The sequence below is a fragment of the Puma concolor genome, chromosome A1 (genome assembly GCF_028749965.1).
Source record: "Puma concolor isolate L17-30 chromosome A1, mPumCon1.1.hap2, whole genome shotgun sequence".
Taxonomy (NCBI): domain Eukaryota; kingdom Metazoa; phylum Chordata; class Mammalia; order Carnivora; family Felidae; genus Puma; species Puma concolor.
The window spans coordinates 128,292,984-128,309,981 of NC_141667.1; positions in this window are offsets into that span (position 1 = coordinate 128,292,984).

Genomic DNA, 16,998 nt, shown 5'->3' on the forward strand with positions numbered 1-16,998 from the left:
CTCCTGCTCTTCATTCACAGCACAAACACCCCATCACCCAAGCCCAAGCTATTACCGTCTCTCACCCGGAACAGTGGCACAGCCTCCCCACCCCTACCTGTGCACCCTGAGGGTGTAGTCTACTCCCCACACAGCAGCCAAAGTAAGTTAACACAAAATTCCCAGCCAAAGAAGAGGGCCACTCTGACACAGGAACTTGCTGACCTTTGAGTGGCACTGCCCTTCCCCTCAATCAAATGTGGCCATACATTTCTCCTTATTTTTATTTAAAATACTTATGAGGTGCCTGGGTGGCTCAGTCGGTTAAGCATCTGACTTGGGCTCAGGTCATGATCTCACAGTTCGTGAGTTTTGAGCCCCGCATCGGGTTCTGTGTTGACAGTTCAGAGCCTGGAGCCTGCTTCCGATTCTGTGTCTCCCTCTGTCTCTGCCCCTACCCCACTCATGCTCTATCTCTCAAAAATGAATAAACATTTAAAAAAATTTTTTTAAATATACTTTTATGACTTTGAGCAGAGACTATCAACCAAAAAAGTAAGCTGAAAGTCAGAAGGGTAGGGTGCTGGTTACTTGATTTGTGGTGTGACCACTGAGTTCCATCAGCCATAGAACAGAGTTAATGGAATCTGTTCCTTCTCTCTTGCCTGCAGTTATCATAGAAATAAATTATGTAAAATATTCAGAATTACAAGGAACATATATATCTACAGCACTCTTGCGATTCAATGATGTGAGATAATAAATGTGGTTGACAATATGAGGTTCTAAGATTTAAAACAAGTTTGATGATGTAATTAAGTACCTATCTTTCCCCTTTTACTCATGTTTAGAATGAGATCCCTCTCGGACTCTATCTGTGTTTATACATGGAGTTGGCCACAAATCATATAAATCATGTGAAGATTTGGAGATGTTACTGGATAGCTGGAATTCTGTTAGGACTACATTTTAATGGAAAAATGACACGGAGCAGACTTCCTACATGCTTCAGAGATAGAGTAATATAGCTACTTGAATATTTATATTCCAGATAGGCTGATTTGTAATCAACGAACCTGATTGCTTACTGTTGCTTACTGTCTGCTCTTGGATGAGTCAGACAGCCGAGGGGGTAGGCATTTCTGGGCAGGAGGGGAGTGAGCCACTGGGGAGAAAGTTTCCAGTATCTTCTCTGTCGGGGTGGTCTTGTGCCCTTTCTCCTTTTGCCAGCTGACAGAGTGCATCTCCCATGGGCTTTCAGCCTCAGAAACTTTTGCTTGCAGGGAGGTGGGTAAATGTGAGCTAAACCTGAAACCCCACCAATGACAGAAAAGAGATCTGTGGCTGTGTTGATTTCAAAGGTTTTTGAAATCATCTGTTTTGTTGGTGTTGACTCCTTACAGCCTGTTTCATCTGAAGTCTTTGTTTTGGACAATTTTCTAGAAATGATTTTCTAGGGAGGCAGAATGTCCTTCTGAAGATGCCTATGCTTCTGAGACAAAGTAGGTGACGTTCTGCTTCATGTAGACTCCGGCACCCGTGTTTTTATCTTTCCCTTGCAAGTTACCAAGTGGAGCAAGCATCACAGAGCCATCGTCCAGATAGTCTCCTTCTTCTTCTCTGCCTTCCCCGCCTCCTCCTCCTCCTCTTCTCCACCTTCCCGTCTTCCTCCTCCTCCTTGTCTTCCTCCTTCTCCCCTTCCCCTTCCTCCTCCTCTCCTCCCCACCCCTCCTCCTCCTTCCCCCCCCTTCTTCTCTTCCTTCTCCTTTTTCTTTCTCATAACTTAAAAAATGAAGAAGTAAAGCTACAACATTCAATGTGGGAGGTCTGGTGGATAAATGGATTGGAAAAGGACTTAACCCAAACGATGACTCAGTTAGATTTTCTGAGACAGAATAAGGTTGTTGATCTCACCTTAGGTTAGGTGTTCTGAATAACTTAACACAGCATTTTCAGCTGGGTGGCTCTCTGTGACTTCAGGGGAGAGGTGGGGTGGGCAGCCAGAAGACGTGGAACTGTAACAAGTGCTCCCGGAGTACATGCTGGGGTTTGGGATGGGGAGACACTGACATGCTTCCCTCCCAGTGCCGAGCACCTGGGCGCAGAGGCCTTGCTGTTAGCGTTCTTCCATGGAAAGACTCTGGGCTTGGAAAGGCAGCCACGGACCCAGCACGTGGCCTGTGTCATGTCAGAGTAGCCTGGGTTCAGTCTGGCAGAACGAATGACAGACAAGAATGACAAAAATGCCATAAATCCAAAAATCACTTTTCTGGCTGAGGTAATTACAAGGATCGCCGAAAACAGAGTAGACGTTATCAATGTGTTTTATAGAGGGGCTTGGGCATGCCTATTAAGATTCGGTACCAAAGCTAGACTAAACTGCCCTTATCACTTTGCTGTTTCAAAAATTCATTGGATAATTACTGTATACTAAGCCCTGTGCAAAGCTCAGTGGTCACGTGACAACCCAACGAAACGGATTTCCAGGTTGTTTGCATCAGCATAGGGTAGTTTGCATCACACAGAGATACACAGACCCTAAGAACATACAACAAAATATTATCTATGGCCCTTAGGATAATTGGATAATGGGCAATTTTTATGTTTATACAGCATTTAATAATATATACATACCACTACCTAGGTTATGTCTAACTTAGCCTACCAGGAAAATGTCCTCTCGACAGTGAATCATCAACACTTAGCAAGCAGCACGTTATTTGCTGCTGTAACTAAACAAATTGTTACCGACTGGTCACATACTGCGTTTGCCATTGGAAGCTGGTTGATTTCAATGTCCACTTCTTAGAAGTCCCCAAACTTAGGTCCTTTTGGATTTTCGCAGAGCTTTGCATAGTTCCTTGGTGGACGAATTTGATTCAATTCCCAGAGGACCCACAGGCCAACGCCTAATTTGTTCTGACGGACTTTACGTGCAAGAAAATGGAATGTATGCCAATTTCAAAGCCATCCCCAAAACCAGACCTTCCATTTTCCTCCAGAAAACTGCGACACGCTGCTGCTTTTAATCTTTTTTCTTGGGCCAAGTTTAGACAAGACATAAACTCTAGGCAATTCAGAATGCACCAAGGCATGCAGGGACACCTGCTGCGTGAACAAGGAGGACTTCAATGAGTAGCAGTGAGGGCACACTCAATGGTGAGTGATGGCCAATGACTCAACTCCTTATAAATGCTGATTGCACTGAGTAAGCATTTTTGGTATTTCGTGTAAATATTTCTCTTTCCACATACTTACAGAATCTGTAAGAAAACAACAATAAAAATTATTTGGTGAAACAGGCATGACCAGAGGTCATCTCACTGCAGAGGGTAGGGGGAGAGGTGTATGGACTTGTCTTACATGAAATTTGATACTTTTGTGAGATCCGGATACACCCCAAAGTCACAGGACACTTTGATCATTATCCATAGTGACAGAAAGCCCACCTCACCACTGCTACAATGTTCAGGGCACACACTGTATGAAAATGATTTCTGCTTTGTAGCCAAGTAGTGGAAAATCCCAGTTTTGAATGTGGACCTGCCAAAGGGTACCTCTAAGTTATGCTTTGATTATCTCAGCACAAATTTTCTTAATATGTTTGCTAAACAGGGTAACATTGCCATGGATACTTTCCACTGCCCCACAACTTCCCTTACCCATTCTGGCACTTTCCTCTCCAAGCGACCACATATGATACCAATTGAACGCATTAGCATGTCATTTGTTCTCCCCACGGATGGGAAATCCAGAGGAAAAAGCTGCATAGGAATATGACGAAGAGAGAGGAAACATAAAATGGAAGAGAAGGAGCAGCGGGGGGGAAAGGGCAACTTGACTCAGAAAATGTACTTGGCTGACTTAACCCTTTCCTGGCTCATGCAGCCCCCATGTCTGGGCGAATCAGAAGTTCCCTCTTCCGTGTGAGGGAACACATGGAGCTAGCTGACAACAGGGGACACAGAGGAAGGGCAGCTGGAGCACACAGAGAAGACAGGAGGCAGCTTTTCCTCTACTCATCGGTGTGGGTGCTAAGAACTAGCAGCTCCTTGTTACCCCAGAGTGGGCCACGTGCAGAGGGCCTGGTTCACCTACCAGCTTCTTCACACACCTGAGCTGCATCGAATGGAAACGTCTTCCCTGCAGTCACTCCGGAAGGCCTGTCTGGGAACCGACCCCTCTGAATGACGTACTGGGCTAATCTGAAGGGCTGATGGCACTACTGGTAATCACCCAGGTACTTTGTGCTGGGCAGTGACAGACTGCAGTGAGCACAGCACAGCACATGAGTGTTCCTGTTATCGTGCTGCTTGTATTCCCTCCGAAATGTCTCCCAACTTTGTCCACTTCTCTCCACTTCCACTGCCAGCGAAGACCCAGCCACTGATACTGCGATGTCTTCCCTGCTACCTTTTCTCAGTCCCTCTTTGTCATTCTCAGTCTTCCTCCCTGCAGCCAGAGTCCTCTTCCCAAACACAAATTCGATCATGGCTCTTATTCTGCTTATAAACACCTTCAGTGGTTTCCCATTTTATTCTGAGATAGACACCGAAGTCTCTCATGTGGTCCATGAAGTTTGTGCGCTGGACTTCTGCACACCTGCCCCAAGCCCCACCTGTGGGCTCCTCTCACCCCACATTCCCTTCTCATGCCCCTGAAGGACACACGGGTCATCTCTGTGCAGGGCACTGGTGTGAGCTATGCCTGCGCCTGGGGTGCCCTCCTCTTCTCTCCCCCTTGGCATTGCCCCAGCACCAGCCCCCTCTGTTCCCCTGCCCTTCTTGCAGATCTTGGCTCAGGCCATTAGTTCCTCAAGGAATCCTTCCCTGACTCGCAGGCTAGGCCACACTCCCTTGTTATTCACTATAAGAGAAGCACACACTTGTCCTCAATGGCACTTACTAAAGTTTGGAATGAGACATTAAGCAAGAGGGGGAAACGTACGCATCCCAAAGGATCTTTCTCTGTGGCTGCCCCGGACTTTGCTGCCTGAGGGTCAGCAGAAGATGGTGCCTTCTCTGCTTCCCCAGCTGGGTCACAGCATTTTCCAGACGGTCCCGTATTCGTCTGTGTGGCTGTCTCTCCATCAGTCTGCACGCCATGTCCACTTCTCACCTCAGACGCAGCCTATGCAGAGCGCATGCTCAGTGCTCAGCAGCGACTGCTTACACCGAATAAATAAGTCAGCTCAAGACTTCGCTAAAGAGCAGAGAGAACAGCCTTCCCCAGAAGGCACCCACACGGCCTGCGTGTGTTCGGTTTCTGTAGTAGATAAATATTTACTGAGCATATACTCTATGCCATGTATTCTTTTAGATACTGAGGATACAGCAGTGAACGGGACAAGTAAGATTCCTACCCACAAGGAGTTCGAATTTAATGAGGGGACAGATAACAACCAACCAACAAATCAAATGGCAGCAGTTGTTAAAGGAATGAAAATGAATAGAGAGTGATAAGGGTCAGGGAAGACCTGTGTCCTTTAAAGCGAGTTCTGAGGACAAAAGAAGGGAGACAGAGGGAAGAGCCTTCCAGATGGAGGAGACAGCTAGTGCAAAGGCCCCGAGGCAGAACTAAACGGGGCATGCTAGAGAAACAGGAAGAAGTCATCCAGATGGCTAAAAGGGTGCAGAGTGGAAGCGGGGAGTAGGTGGCGTGGGAATAAAGAAGCGGGTGGGCCGAGGCCAAATCACCCTGATTAGTCTACCTGTGCGATGAAGCCACTGAGGTGCTCTGAGCTGGGTGGAGGAGCGTGGCACAAATCTGTTCACGAAGGCATTTTGAGAAGACCTCATGATCAAACCTGCATCAAAACCATCCAGAGTTTGTGGGAAACACTCTAGCCAAAAACCTCTGGGTAGGGGACCCAGACATAAGCATGTTCAATAACCATACCAAGGATTCTCATGTGTACTGACATTTGAGGACCACATAGCTGTGCTTAATCTTCTGCCTTGAAGGGTCACATCTTTTCCAGTTTTATTCTTCAACTTGAATTTGTAAACTGTTAGGATAGGGAGAAAGAAGGATGTAGAATAAAGCCTACAGTTTTCTTGAATCTTCCCACTTGAAGTCACTGGTACTTGGGCTGAGTGAGGGACTTGTATGTTATGAAGGCTTAAGAGAGAAAGAGTGTATTGCTAACATTACAGGAATTATCTTGAATGAGAGAAGGGCATTGCTCTCAGTGGCCTCTGGCTGAACTGATCCAACCTACTACTTAGACTTACAGTCTAAACAGACTTTAGGCAGCCTAGGAGATCTGGCAGTGGAATCCAGGGCCTGTCAAGTAAAAGACTGAAGTCACCCCCTTTGCTTCAGGGCAAGACACTGAAAATCATCTGCACCCCCAGGGAGTAGGGGGGGAAAGAGGGGGGTAGGTCTTGCAGGGACTGTAGCTCATCTGAATCTTAGAATGCTTTTGAGCTCACCCTGGCTTCCTGGGATGCTTTGGGATCTGGCAAAAGCAAACATAATTCCTCTCTAGAATTATAACTGCATCTTAGTCCTCTAATTATTTCTATAAAAAATTTGTAAATATGATGTTCAACATGGGATTAAAAATAACCAGAGGCACACAAAGACATGACAACATGAGAGACAATTAAGAAAAACAATAGAGAGAAGAAATAAACCCACATGGGCTTCAGATGTTTAAGTTACATCACAGACTTAAAAGCAACCATGCTATTTACCTTCAAAGAGATAGGAGATAAGCTTGAGAATATTGGTCAGAGAACTAATAGTTATAAAAAGAATCAAATGTAAGTTTTGGAAATTAAAAATACAATAAATGAAATTAAGAACTCAATAGATGTGTTTAATAATAGAGATAACCCACGAGAAAATTGGTAAGATAGGCTAGAATATTATGCTTATACTACGGTTTGTGGACGAGCAGCACTGACATAAGCTGGGGGTATTTTTTTTAAGTAGATTTTTAAATTTTTAAATAATTTTAGATTTCAGAAAAGTTGCAAATATAGTACAGAAAGTTCTCATATAACTCACACCCAATTACTGCAATCAGTAATATCTTATATTGATATGGTATATTTGTTACAATTAATGAACTAATACTCAAGTCCAACTTTATTCATACCTCCTTAGTTGTTTTTTTTGTTTGTTTTTTTTTTTTTTTAATGTTCTCTTTATGCCTGGGAGCATTTTAGAAATGCAGCATCCTGGGCCGCACTACAGGCCAAGTGAATCAGAACCTATATTTTAATGAGATCCCTACGTGATTTTAAAGACATTAAAATTGGAGAAGCATTAGTCAGAAAGGAAAATTTTCAGAAAGGAAAAGGTACTAAGCAACACAGAAGAGAAAGGAAGAGGCACAGCAAAGATGGTGAGACTCTGGCCTTACAAAAGTGTAGTTGCAATCTCCAAACAAGATTACAGAGAGACTGGATCCCAAGCAAAAATTTAAGAGACAGCGGTTGAGGGCTTTCCAAAAATGATACAAGATATCAAGGCACAGAGCCTAGAAGCTCTAAGAACCTAACAGGACTAAAGAGAGAGCCACAATAGGACCATCACAGCAATTCTGTTCAAAATCACAAACAAAAATAAGCAAACAAAAACAACTGTAAAAACATCCCAGACAAACATTAAAAACAGATTACCCGGGAAGGAGTAACTACTGGATAGACAGGTGAGAGCACAGAGCCGGTAGGCTGCTTGGGATTCTGTGCCTCCCTCCCTCTCTGTCAAACACAGAATCCCAAGCAGCCCCTCCAGGCTCTGTGCTCTCAGCACAGAGCCTCCAGGGGAAGGACAGAGACAAAGGGAGACACAGAATCCCAAGTATCTCCTCCAGGCTCTGTGCCCTCAGCACAGAGCCTCCAGGGGAAGGACAGAGAGAGATGGAGACACAAAATCTCAAGCAGCCTCCAGGCTCTGTGCTCTCGGCACAGAGCATCCAGGGGAAGGACAGAGAGAGTGGGAGACACAGAATCCCAAGCAGCCTCCAGGCTCTGTGCTCTAAGCACAGAGCATCCAGGGGAAGGACAGAGAGAGAGGAAGACACAGAATCCCAAGTAGCCCCCTCCAGGCTCTGTGCTCTCAGAACAGAGTCTCCAGGGGAAGGTAGAGACAGAGGGAGACACACAATCCCAAGCAGCCTCCAGCACAGAGGCTCTCAGCACAGAGCCTCCAGTGGAAGGACAGAGAGAGACGGGGACACAAAATCCCAAGCAGCCTCCAGGCTCTGTGCTCTCAGCACAGAGTCTCCAGGGGAAGGACAGAGAGAGTGGGAGTCAAAATACCAAGCAGCCTCCAGGTTCTGTGCTCTCAGCACAGAGCCTCCAGGGGAAGGACAGACAGAGAGGGAGACACAGAATCCCAAGCAGCCCCTCCAGGCTCTGTGCCCTCAGCACAGAGCCTCCAGGGGAAGGTAGAGACAGAGAAAGACACACAATCCCAAGCAGCCTCCAGCACAGAGGTTCTCAGCACAGAGCCTCCAGGGGAAGGACAGACAGAGAAGGAGACACAGAATCCCAAGTAGCCCCTCCCGGCTTTGTGCTCTCAGCATAGAGCCTCCAGGGGAGGACAGAGTGAGAGGAAGACACAGAATCCCAAGCAGCCTCCAGCACAGAGGCTCTCGGCACACAGCCCCCAAGGGATGGACAGAGAGAGATGGAGACACAGAATCCCAAGCAGCCTCCAGTGCTGAGAGCACAGAGCCTCCAGGGGAAGGACAGAGAGACAGGGAGACACAGAATCCCACGCAGCCCCTCCAGGTTCTGTGCCCTCAGCACAGAGCCTCCAGGGGAAGGACAGAGAGAGACAGGGACACAAAATCCCAAGCAGCCTCCAGGCTCTGTGCTCTCAGCACAGAGTATCCAGGAGAAGGGCAGAGAGAGTGGGAGTCAAAATACCAAGCAGCCTCCAGGTTCTGTGCTCTCAGCACAGAGCCTCCAGGGGAAGGACAGAGAGAGAGGGAGACACAAAATCCCAAGTAGCCCCTCCAGGGTCTGTGCTCTCTGCACAGAGCCTCCAGGGGAAGGACAGAGACAGAGGGAGACACAGAATCCCAAGCAGCCTCCAGGCTCTGTGTTGTAAGCACAGAGCATCCAGGGGAAGGATAGAGAGAGTGGGAGACACAGAATCCCAAGCAGCCTCCAGGCTCTGTGCTCTCAGCTCTCACAGAATTCTATATCCACCAAAAAATTTCTTCAGAGATGGTGACACGAAAAAATTCAGACAAGTAAAAAAATGAGAGATTTTTTTTCTCCAGCAGGCTTGCACTGAAGTAAATACTAAAAAGTATTTTTTGGGTAGAAGGAAAATGATCCTAGACAGAAATCTGAACATGCAGAAAGAGACAAAGAAGAAAAGAAATGGACAATATGTGGATAAATCTAAATGACATCCAAGTGTGTAAAATAATAATGTCTTATGTGTTGAAAAGTCATAAAAATGAAAATACAACCAAAAGCAGAGAGTTAAAGTATTAAATAAAATCACAGCATTGTCCAGAAAGAAAGAGAAACACCAATTCACACTGGATTTTGGAAAGTCATAATATGTGCTAAAATCTCTAAAATAATTATTAAAAGAATGACTAATAATCTGCAGATTCAATGCAATCTCTATCAAAATACCAACAGTATTCTTCACAGAGCTAGAAGAAATGATGCTAAAATTTGTCTGGAACCATAAAAGACCCCAACTAGCCAAAGCGATCTTATGAAAGAAGACAAAACTGGAGGTATCACAATCCCAGGTTTTAAGATATACTACCAACTTGTAGGAATTCAAACAGTATGATACTGGCACAAAATAGACACATAGATCGTTAGAACAGAATAGAGAGTCCAGAAATAAACCCACAATTATATGGTCAATTAATCTTCAACACAGGAGGCAAGAATATGCGTGGCAAAAAGACAGTCTCTTCAACAAAAGGTGTTAGGAAAACTGGACAGTAACATGCAAAACAATGAAATTGGACCACTCTCTCACACCATGCACAAAAAAAACTCAAAATGAATGAAGACCTAAATATGAGACATGACACCATAAAACGCCTAAAAGAAAACACAGGCAATAATCCCTTGAACATTGGCCTTAGGAACATTTTTCTGGATGTGTCTCCTGAGGCAAGGGGAACAAAAGCAAAAATAAACTATTGAGACCTCATCAAGAGAAAAAGCTTCTACACATCTAAGGAAACCATTAACCAAATGAAAAGTCAACATACTGAATGGGAGAAGATATTTGCAAATGATATATCCAATAAGGAGTTAATATCTGAAATATTCAAAGAACTCATACAACTCAACTGCAAAAAACTTGTAATAATCCAATTAAAAATGTGCAGAGGATCTGAATAGACATTTTTCCAAAGAAGACATAGAGATGGCCAACAGATACATGAAAAGATGCTCAAAACACTAACCATTAGGGAAATGCAAATCAAAACCACAATGAGATATCATCTCACACCTGTCAAAATAACTAAAATCAAAAGCACAAGAAATAAGCATTCGTGATGACGTGGAGAAAAAGGAGACCTTGTGCACGGTTGGGTAGAAATACAAATTGGTACAACCACTGTGGAAAACAGTACAGAGATTCCTCAAAAAAATTAAAAATAGAAACACCATGTGGCCCAGTAATTTCACTGCTGGGTATCTACCCAAAGAAAACAACACCAATTTGAAAAGACACATGAACCCCTATGTTTACTGCAGTATTATTTATAATAGGCAGGATATGGATGCAACCTAAGTGACCATCAATGGACGAATGAATAAAGATGTAGTGTGCATGTGCAATGGAATGCTACTCAGCCATTTTTAAAAAGGATGAAATCTCACAATGAGTGATGACAAGAATGGATCTAGAGGTATCATACTATGTGAAATAACTCAGGCAAAGAAGAATACCATATGATTTCACTTATATATGGAATCTAAAAAGCAAAACAAATGAACCAACAGAAGGAGACTCATGAATACAGAGAACAAAATGGTGGTTGCCAGAGGGGAGAGGGGTGGGGGAAAGAGGAAAATATGGGAAGGGGATTAAGAGGTACAAACGTCCAGTTATAAAACAAATAAGCCACAGAGATGAAAAGGATAGCATAGGGAATACAGTCAACAATATTATAACAACACTGTATGGGGGCAGATGGTGACCACATTTGTTATGGTAAGTCCTGCATAATGGAAAGAACTGTCAAATCACTATGTTGTACACCTGAAATGAATAAAGCATTGGATGTCAACTATACTTCAATAAAAAAGAGGAAAAAAGAATGACTAAACATACAAAATGCTTCTGTTAACAGAAGGACTAATGCCAATATAAAAATCCTTAGTCAAAAGAAAGGAAAGAGTGGGGAGAAAAGCTAATATAGAATAGGCAAGAAAAATGGAAAGGGACTAAGATGATGGATTTAAACGAAAGTATCAGTTTTTACGTTAAACAAATGGGTCTACGTTACAAAGAGAGTCTGCCTCCATTTTTGGAAATTTCAGTGCCGACAGGTCTTAAGTCTCACCCTTCCCTTACCCTCCCCCACATCCAGGAAAACTGATAAGCTGGTGCTCTCTCCTTTGGCACCAGTAGGAGATTCAAACCACGTAAGCCCCGGACCCAATACTCTAACCACGTCTCCCTTCCTTGCTCTCTCAAGCCATTTCAGACCTCCTCTGGGAGCCTGATGTGTTCTCCCAGACAGCTTCACTTATGTAAGTGATAAACCTTTTCATATCCTCTGGCATGTATGTGTGGTGCCATCAGCCTCAACGTCCAGCACATTTTGCGTAGGGATCTATCATGCTTCTTCAGTGTGGCTAAGGCAGTTTACGTTTTCTAATTAAAAAAAAAAAAGATTATGACACCTGATTTAACAATACAAATCCCAACCATATACCATTTATAAGAGATGTACCTAAACCATAGGTATCGAGAAAGGCTGCAAGTGAAGGAATGAAAAAAGATTTACACGGAAACCTCTAAATATATTTGACTTTGTTAGATTAACATTTAAAGATAAAGGAGACTTTAAGGTAAAGTGTATTACCAGAGATAAACACTTTTTTAAAAATAAGTAGTTCAACTCACTACTATACAATGGAATACTACTCAGCGATCAAAAAGAATGAGATCTTGCCGTTTGCAACAAGATGGATGGAATTAGAGTGTATTATGCTAAGTAAAGTAAGTCAGCCAGAGAAACACAAATCTCAAATGATTTTGTTCACATGTGGAATTTAAGAAACTCAACAGATTAACATAGGGGAAGGGGAGGAAAAATAAGATAAAAACAGAGAGGGAGGCAAACCATAAGAGACTTAAATACAGAGAACAAACAGGGCTGCTGGAGGGGTGTTGGGTGGGGGGATGGGCTAAACAGGTGATGGGCATTAAGGAGGGCACTTGTTGGGAGGAGCACTGGGTATCGCATGTAAGTGAGGAACCACTGGGTTCTACTCCTGAAACCAAAGCTCCACTGTAGGTTAACTAACTTGAAGTTAAACAAATTTAAAAAATGTTTTTGAATAGTTCAATTCAGAGGATAATGCAATTGTTCTAACACTGTATGCATCTAATAAAATCACCTCAAAATACAAGTGTGTGAATAAAGTATCAGAGAGGATACAGGCAGGAGATTGTTGCGCACCTATTTCAATAACCAAAAGAGCAAGCAGCCAGCCAACTGAAATATAGTAAATGTAGACAACATGATTAGCAAACACAATGGACACATCTTCTACAATCCCAAACACAAAAGATACATTTTTGTTCTCAAGCCTACATGGAATATTTACAAAAATGGACCAAGTGGTAGTTGCTCGGGGCTTTCTTTTTTGATAAATCATTGTGCTGTATATTTGTATTTTATTTACATTACTGTTTTTATACTATTTTTCCACATTAATCTGGAAATTCTCTGCCTAGGATTATTAAGACCCTCCACTGTGTCAGAGACTGAGGCTCTTTCTATTTCCTGTTTTCACAACACATATATATCTTCCATTTTCAAGGCCACCCCTGGTCCAAAATGACTGCTGAAACTCCAGCTGTTGCAACCACTTTCCAAATACGGGAAGAACAAGATAAGAAAAGGGATTTCACAGCTCATTTAATTAATTAATTAATTAATTTATTTATTTATTAATTTAGAATATGCAGGTGGGGAGAGGGGCAGAGGGAGAGGGAGAGACAATCTTAAACAGGCTCCATGCTCAGCACGGAGCCTCATGTGGGGCTCAATCTCATGACCGTGAGATCATGACCTGAGCCAAAATCAAGAGCTGGATGCTTAACTGACTGTGCCACCCATTTAAAAAAACAAAACAAAACAAAACAAAACAAAACGTTTTTTTTTTTTTTACAAGCTCATTTAAAAAATTTTTTTCAAGAATTTGCAAGTCCTATTTCTGCTTGTATCTCTTTGGCCAACACTTGTTACTTTCACATCTAGCTTCACAGAAGGCTGGCAAGGGAACTTTTATTTTGGTTGGCCATGTAGCCAGCAAAAAAGAAAAAAGAAAGAAAGAAAGAAAAAGAAAAAGAGGGTTTCATTGCTACACAGGGAAAACTAAAATGATATCCAGACACTGAAATGGAAAGAGAGAAACAAAGGATTCCCATTTTGATCTTATCTTATTAAATGAACAATTTTTTTCCAGCCCCAGCCTATCACCACCACCACTATCAGAAAAAGACAAACATAGCTCCCTAGGGTCCTCTTTGGCTGTATTCTTTTGGGGTGGTATAAGGTGGGAATGGAGGCATCAGGGAGGAATGTGTGAGCAAGCAGTTACTAGGTCAAATGAGTTTTGCATCCATACCCTAAACATAGTAGGTTTAACAAAAAGCTATGGAAGTTGTGAGTTCCAAGTTAAAATGAGTGAACTGCATGGAAACTGAAGTCATTAATAAATACAGCCTCTATTTCATGTGGGATGTCCAAGGCTAAATCAAATGCAACTGTTGAAAGGCCAGATGTTATTCCCATTGCTACATTTCAGTGTTTTCCTGGAAGTGATCTCACCGTGATGGCAATGCTGTTGTCCAACTGTGCATACTATTTATATCTAGAACCCCAGCTTTCAGGTTTATAATGCAACAAACTGAAAACAGCTATTGCTTTGAATATTGAGCCTGTCAAGGGAATTCAAGCAGAATCCTCGGACTGTGGTGTATTAACTCTGATGGCTGTCCAGAAGGCAAGAACTTATGTAACTTGTAAACACGTGGGGGTTATTGTCATGGGGATCTGATGCACGGCTCAGACAATGCTACCACATTGACCCATGTGGGGAATCAAAGTCTCCACTGTCCTTCACTGTTCTCTTCTGTGAAGAAACAAGTTAACCACAATTATCACCTACACATTACAAAGTGTATGTGGAAAAGGACTTTGGGTCAGAGCCATAAACACAGTGCCAATCCTTAAAAGAAAAAAAAACACAACAGAAAAGAAAAAAAGAAAAAACAAAACAAAGAGAGGGGTGCCTGGGTGGCTCAGTCATTTAAGTGTCCAACTCTTGATTTTGACTCAGGTCATGATCTTGCAGCTTGTGGGATTGAGCCTTGTGTTGTGCTCCATGCCAACAGCATGGAGCCTGCTTCGAATCCTCACCCTTCCTCCCTCTCTGCCTCTCCCTTGCTTGTGCGTGCTCTCTCTCTCTCTCTCTCAAAATAAATAAACTTAAAAAGAAAAAAGAAGAAAACAGACTATCAGAAAGAAATGCGGTGATGCCTTTGATCTGGAGTGTTTTTTTATTTTGGTTTTCATCTTTTTATATACTTTTTTTTTTAACATTTATTCATTTTTGGAAGGCAGAGAGAGACAGAGCATGAATGGGGGAGGGGCAGAGAGAGACAGAAACAGAAGCAGGATCCAGGCTCCAAGCTGACAGCACAGAGGCCGGCGCGGGGCTCCAACCCACAAACCATGTGATCATGACCTGAGCTGAAGTCAGATGCTTAACTGACTGAGCCACCCAGGTGCCCCATGTTTCAACCTTTTTAAATGTGAGGGTGAAGAGATGCATCAGGAGAAAACAAACTGTTTTTGAAGACTAGCATAGAATTTTTTAAGCAGAATTATATCACCTTGGTTTTATTTGTTCATTTCACAATAACATTATTTATATGAAGGACAAATGATAGAGTTATTAACATATTGATAGCTAAATATACTTTTAATATTTCGCTTACAGTATAAATGGGAACATAGATAGTTCTTGTGTTGTATATCAATATGAAGGAAACTAATGCCTTAGAATGACAGAAACAATAGCTAACATTTTTGGGGTGCTTCCCATGGGCCAGGTTATCTGCTAAGTGGCTTGTACGCTTTATTTCACTGAATAGAAGGAGGTTCTAGTATCATCCCCAGATTCAGCAGAGGAAAATGAGGCACGGGGAGGGTATATCACTTGCCCCAGCCCACAAGTCTCTTGAGAAGTAGAGCTGGTACTTGAGCACAGGTTGCTGGCTCCAGAGACTGTCCTTATGAGGCTGGACTGCACGGCCTGGGATTAAATGAGACATAATGCATTTGGGGAGCTTAGCCTAGCACTTGGCATACAATGACCGGCCAATAAGGGCAAACTGAAGGACATTTATTCAAAAACAGACCAATACAAGCTGCAACTCACATACCTTCCACATCACTGAAAATGCCAGAGAGGGCAGTTAAGGTAATGAAAGCTACGAGAAACCTTGAGTTGAGGGTCACTTTTTGGGTCGACCTCTGCCTCACAAGTATCCCTGGGTTCCAGCCCTGCCTCTCTGAGGGGCTGGGTGGCTTCCAATCACTTAATCCTCTTTGGATCTTCTGTAAAACAAGAGGATTTGACTAGAATGACTCCTAAGCTTTCACTCTGCTCTGAACTTTTACAACTTAAGTCATCTCTAAGATTTTGCCTGTGAAAATTAGTCCAGGAGCCCAGGGAGGATGAAGCCTGCCTTGAATATGTAGGAAGAGATTAATTGCCTATTAAGAGAGCAGAGCAATAGAAGGGTCAGCATTTTCCACAAAGGATGAACTGTTTTGATGGCAACAGGCTGTGGTGGAAAAACTGCAAGCTTCCAGTGTGGGCATGACTCAAAACCAGAGGGCCAAGGAAGACCTTCAGAATAGCTGATGGTTTCGAATTATGCCCATTGACTTTCCTAATCCTATGCCATTTCAGACCCAAATGCGTCAGTCAGGATGGGAAATGCTGCAGGCTACTCCAGAGAGCAGAGGCAGAGGCAGTCTCTGAAGTCTGCTCAATGGCACCCACTAGTGGAAAGCCATGATGTGACCATGCAGACTAGCTGGTGGCAGGGGTTCCAACAGCTTTGAATACTGCTTAGGCCAAAAGTCCACTCGTGCATCTCATGGGGGTTGGGGGGGGGGGGGGACAGGCAAGGAACTGAAGGAGAAAGAGGGAACACCTTGTCCAAGGTCACCAGCTAATTAGAGGTAGAGTTGGCCTGTTGGCAGTCATTTTGGTCCATGCCGAAAAGTCACCTTCTGTACAATACACTAATCCTTCATCATTCATTTAATATTTATTTGTTGCTAGATACTAGTCACCATGTTACAATAGAGTGCAAAGTTGCTCTATGCTTAATCCAAGGAAATATAAAATATCTGGGAGAGTCTTAGTTCTTTTGATTCTATCATAATTTAATAAATGTGAAAATAAATGCTTGGGAACCCCTCTCCCATGAACATTTTATTGGAATCAAATGGTTCATAGAGATAAATAATATTGGAAGTAAGACTTATTTGACACATATTCTGAACTCCTCATGAGTGACCAGGACAACATATTGCAAATACTCAAATATAAAAAATCTGACAAAACCCACCAGTCTCAAAATAAGTATGTGGTAGTAATGCCATTTACTGGATAATCAACCAACACTTTTTACTTTACTTTTATTTTATTTTATTTTATTTTGTTTTATTTTATTTTTAAATTTTTTTTAACATTTATTTATTTTTGAGACAGAGAGAGAGAGAGCATGAACAGGGGAGGGTCAGAGGAAGAG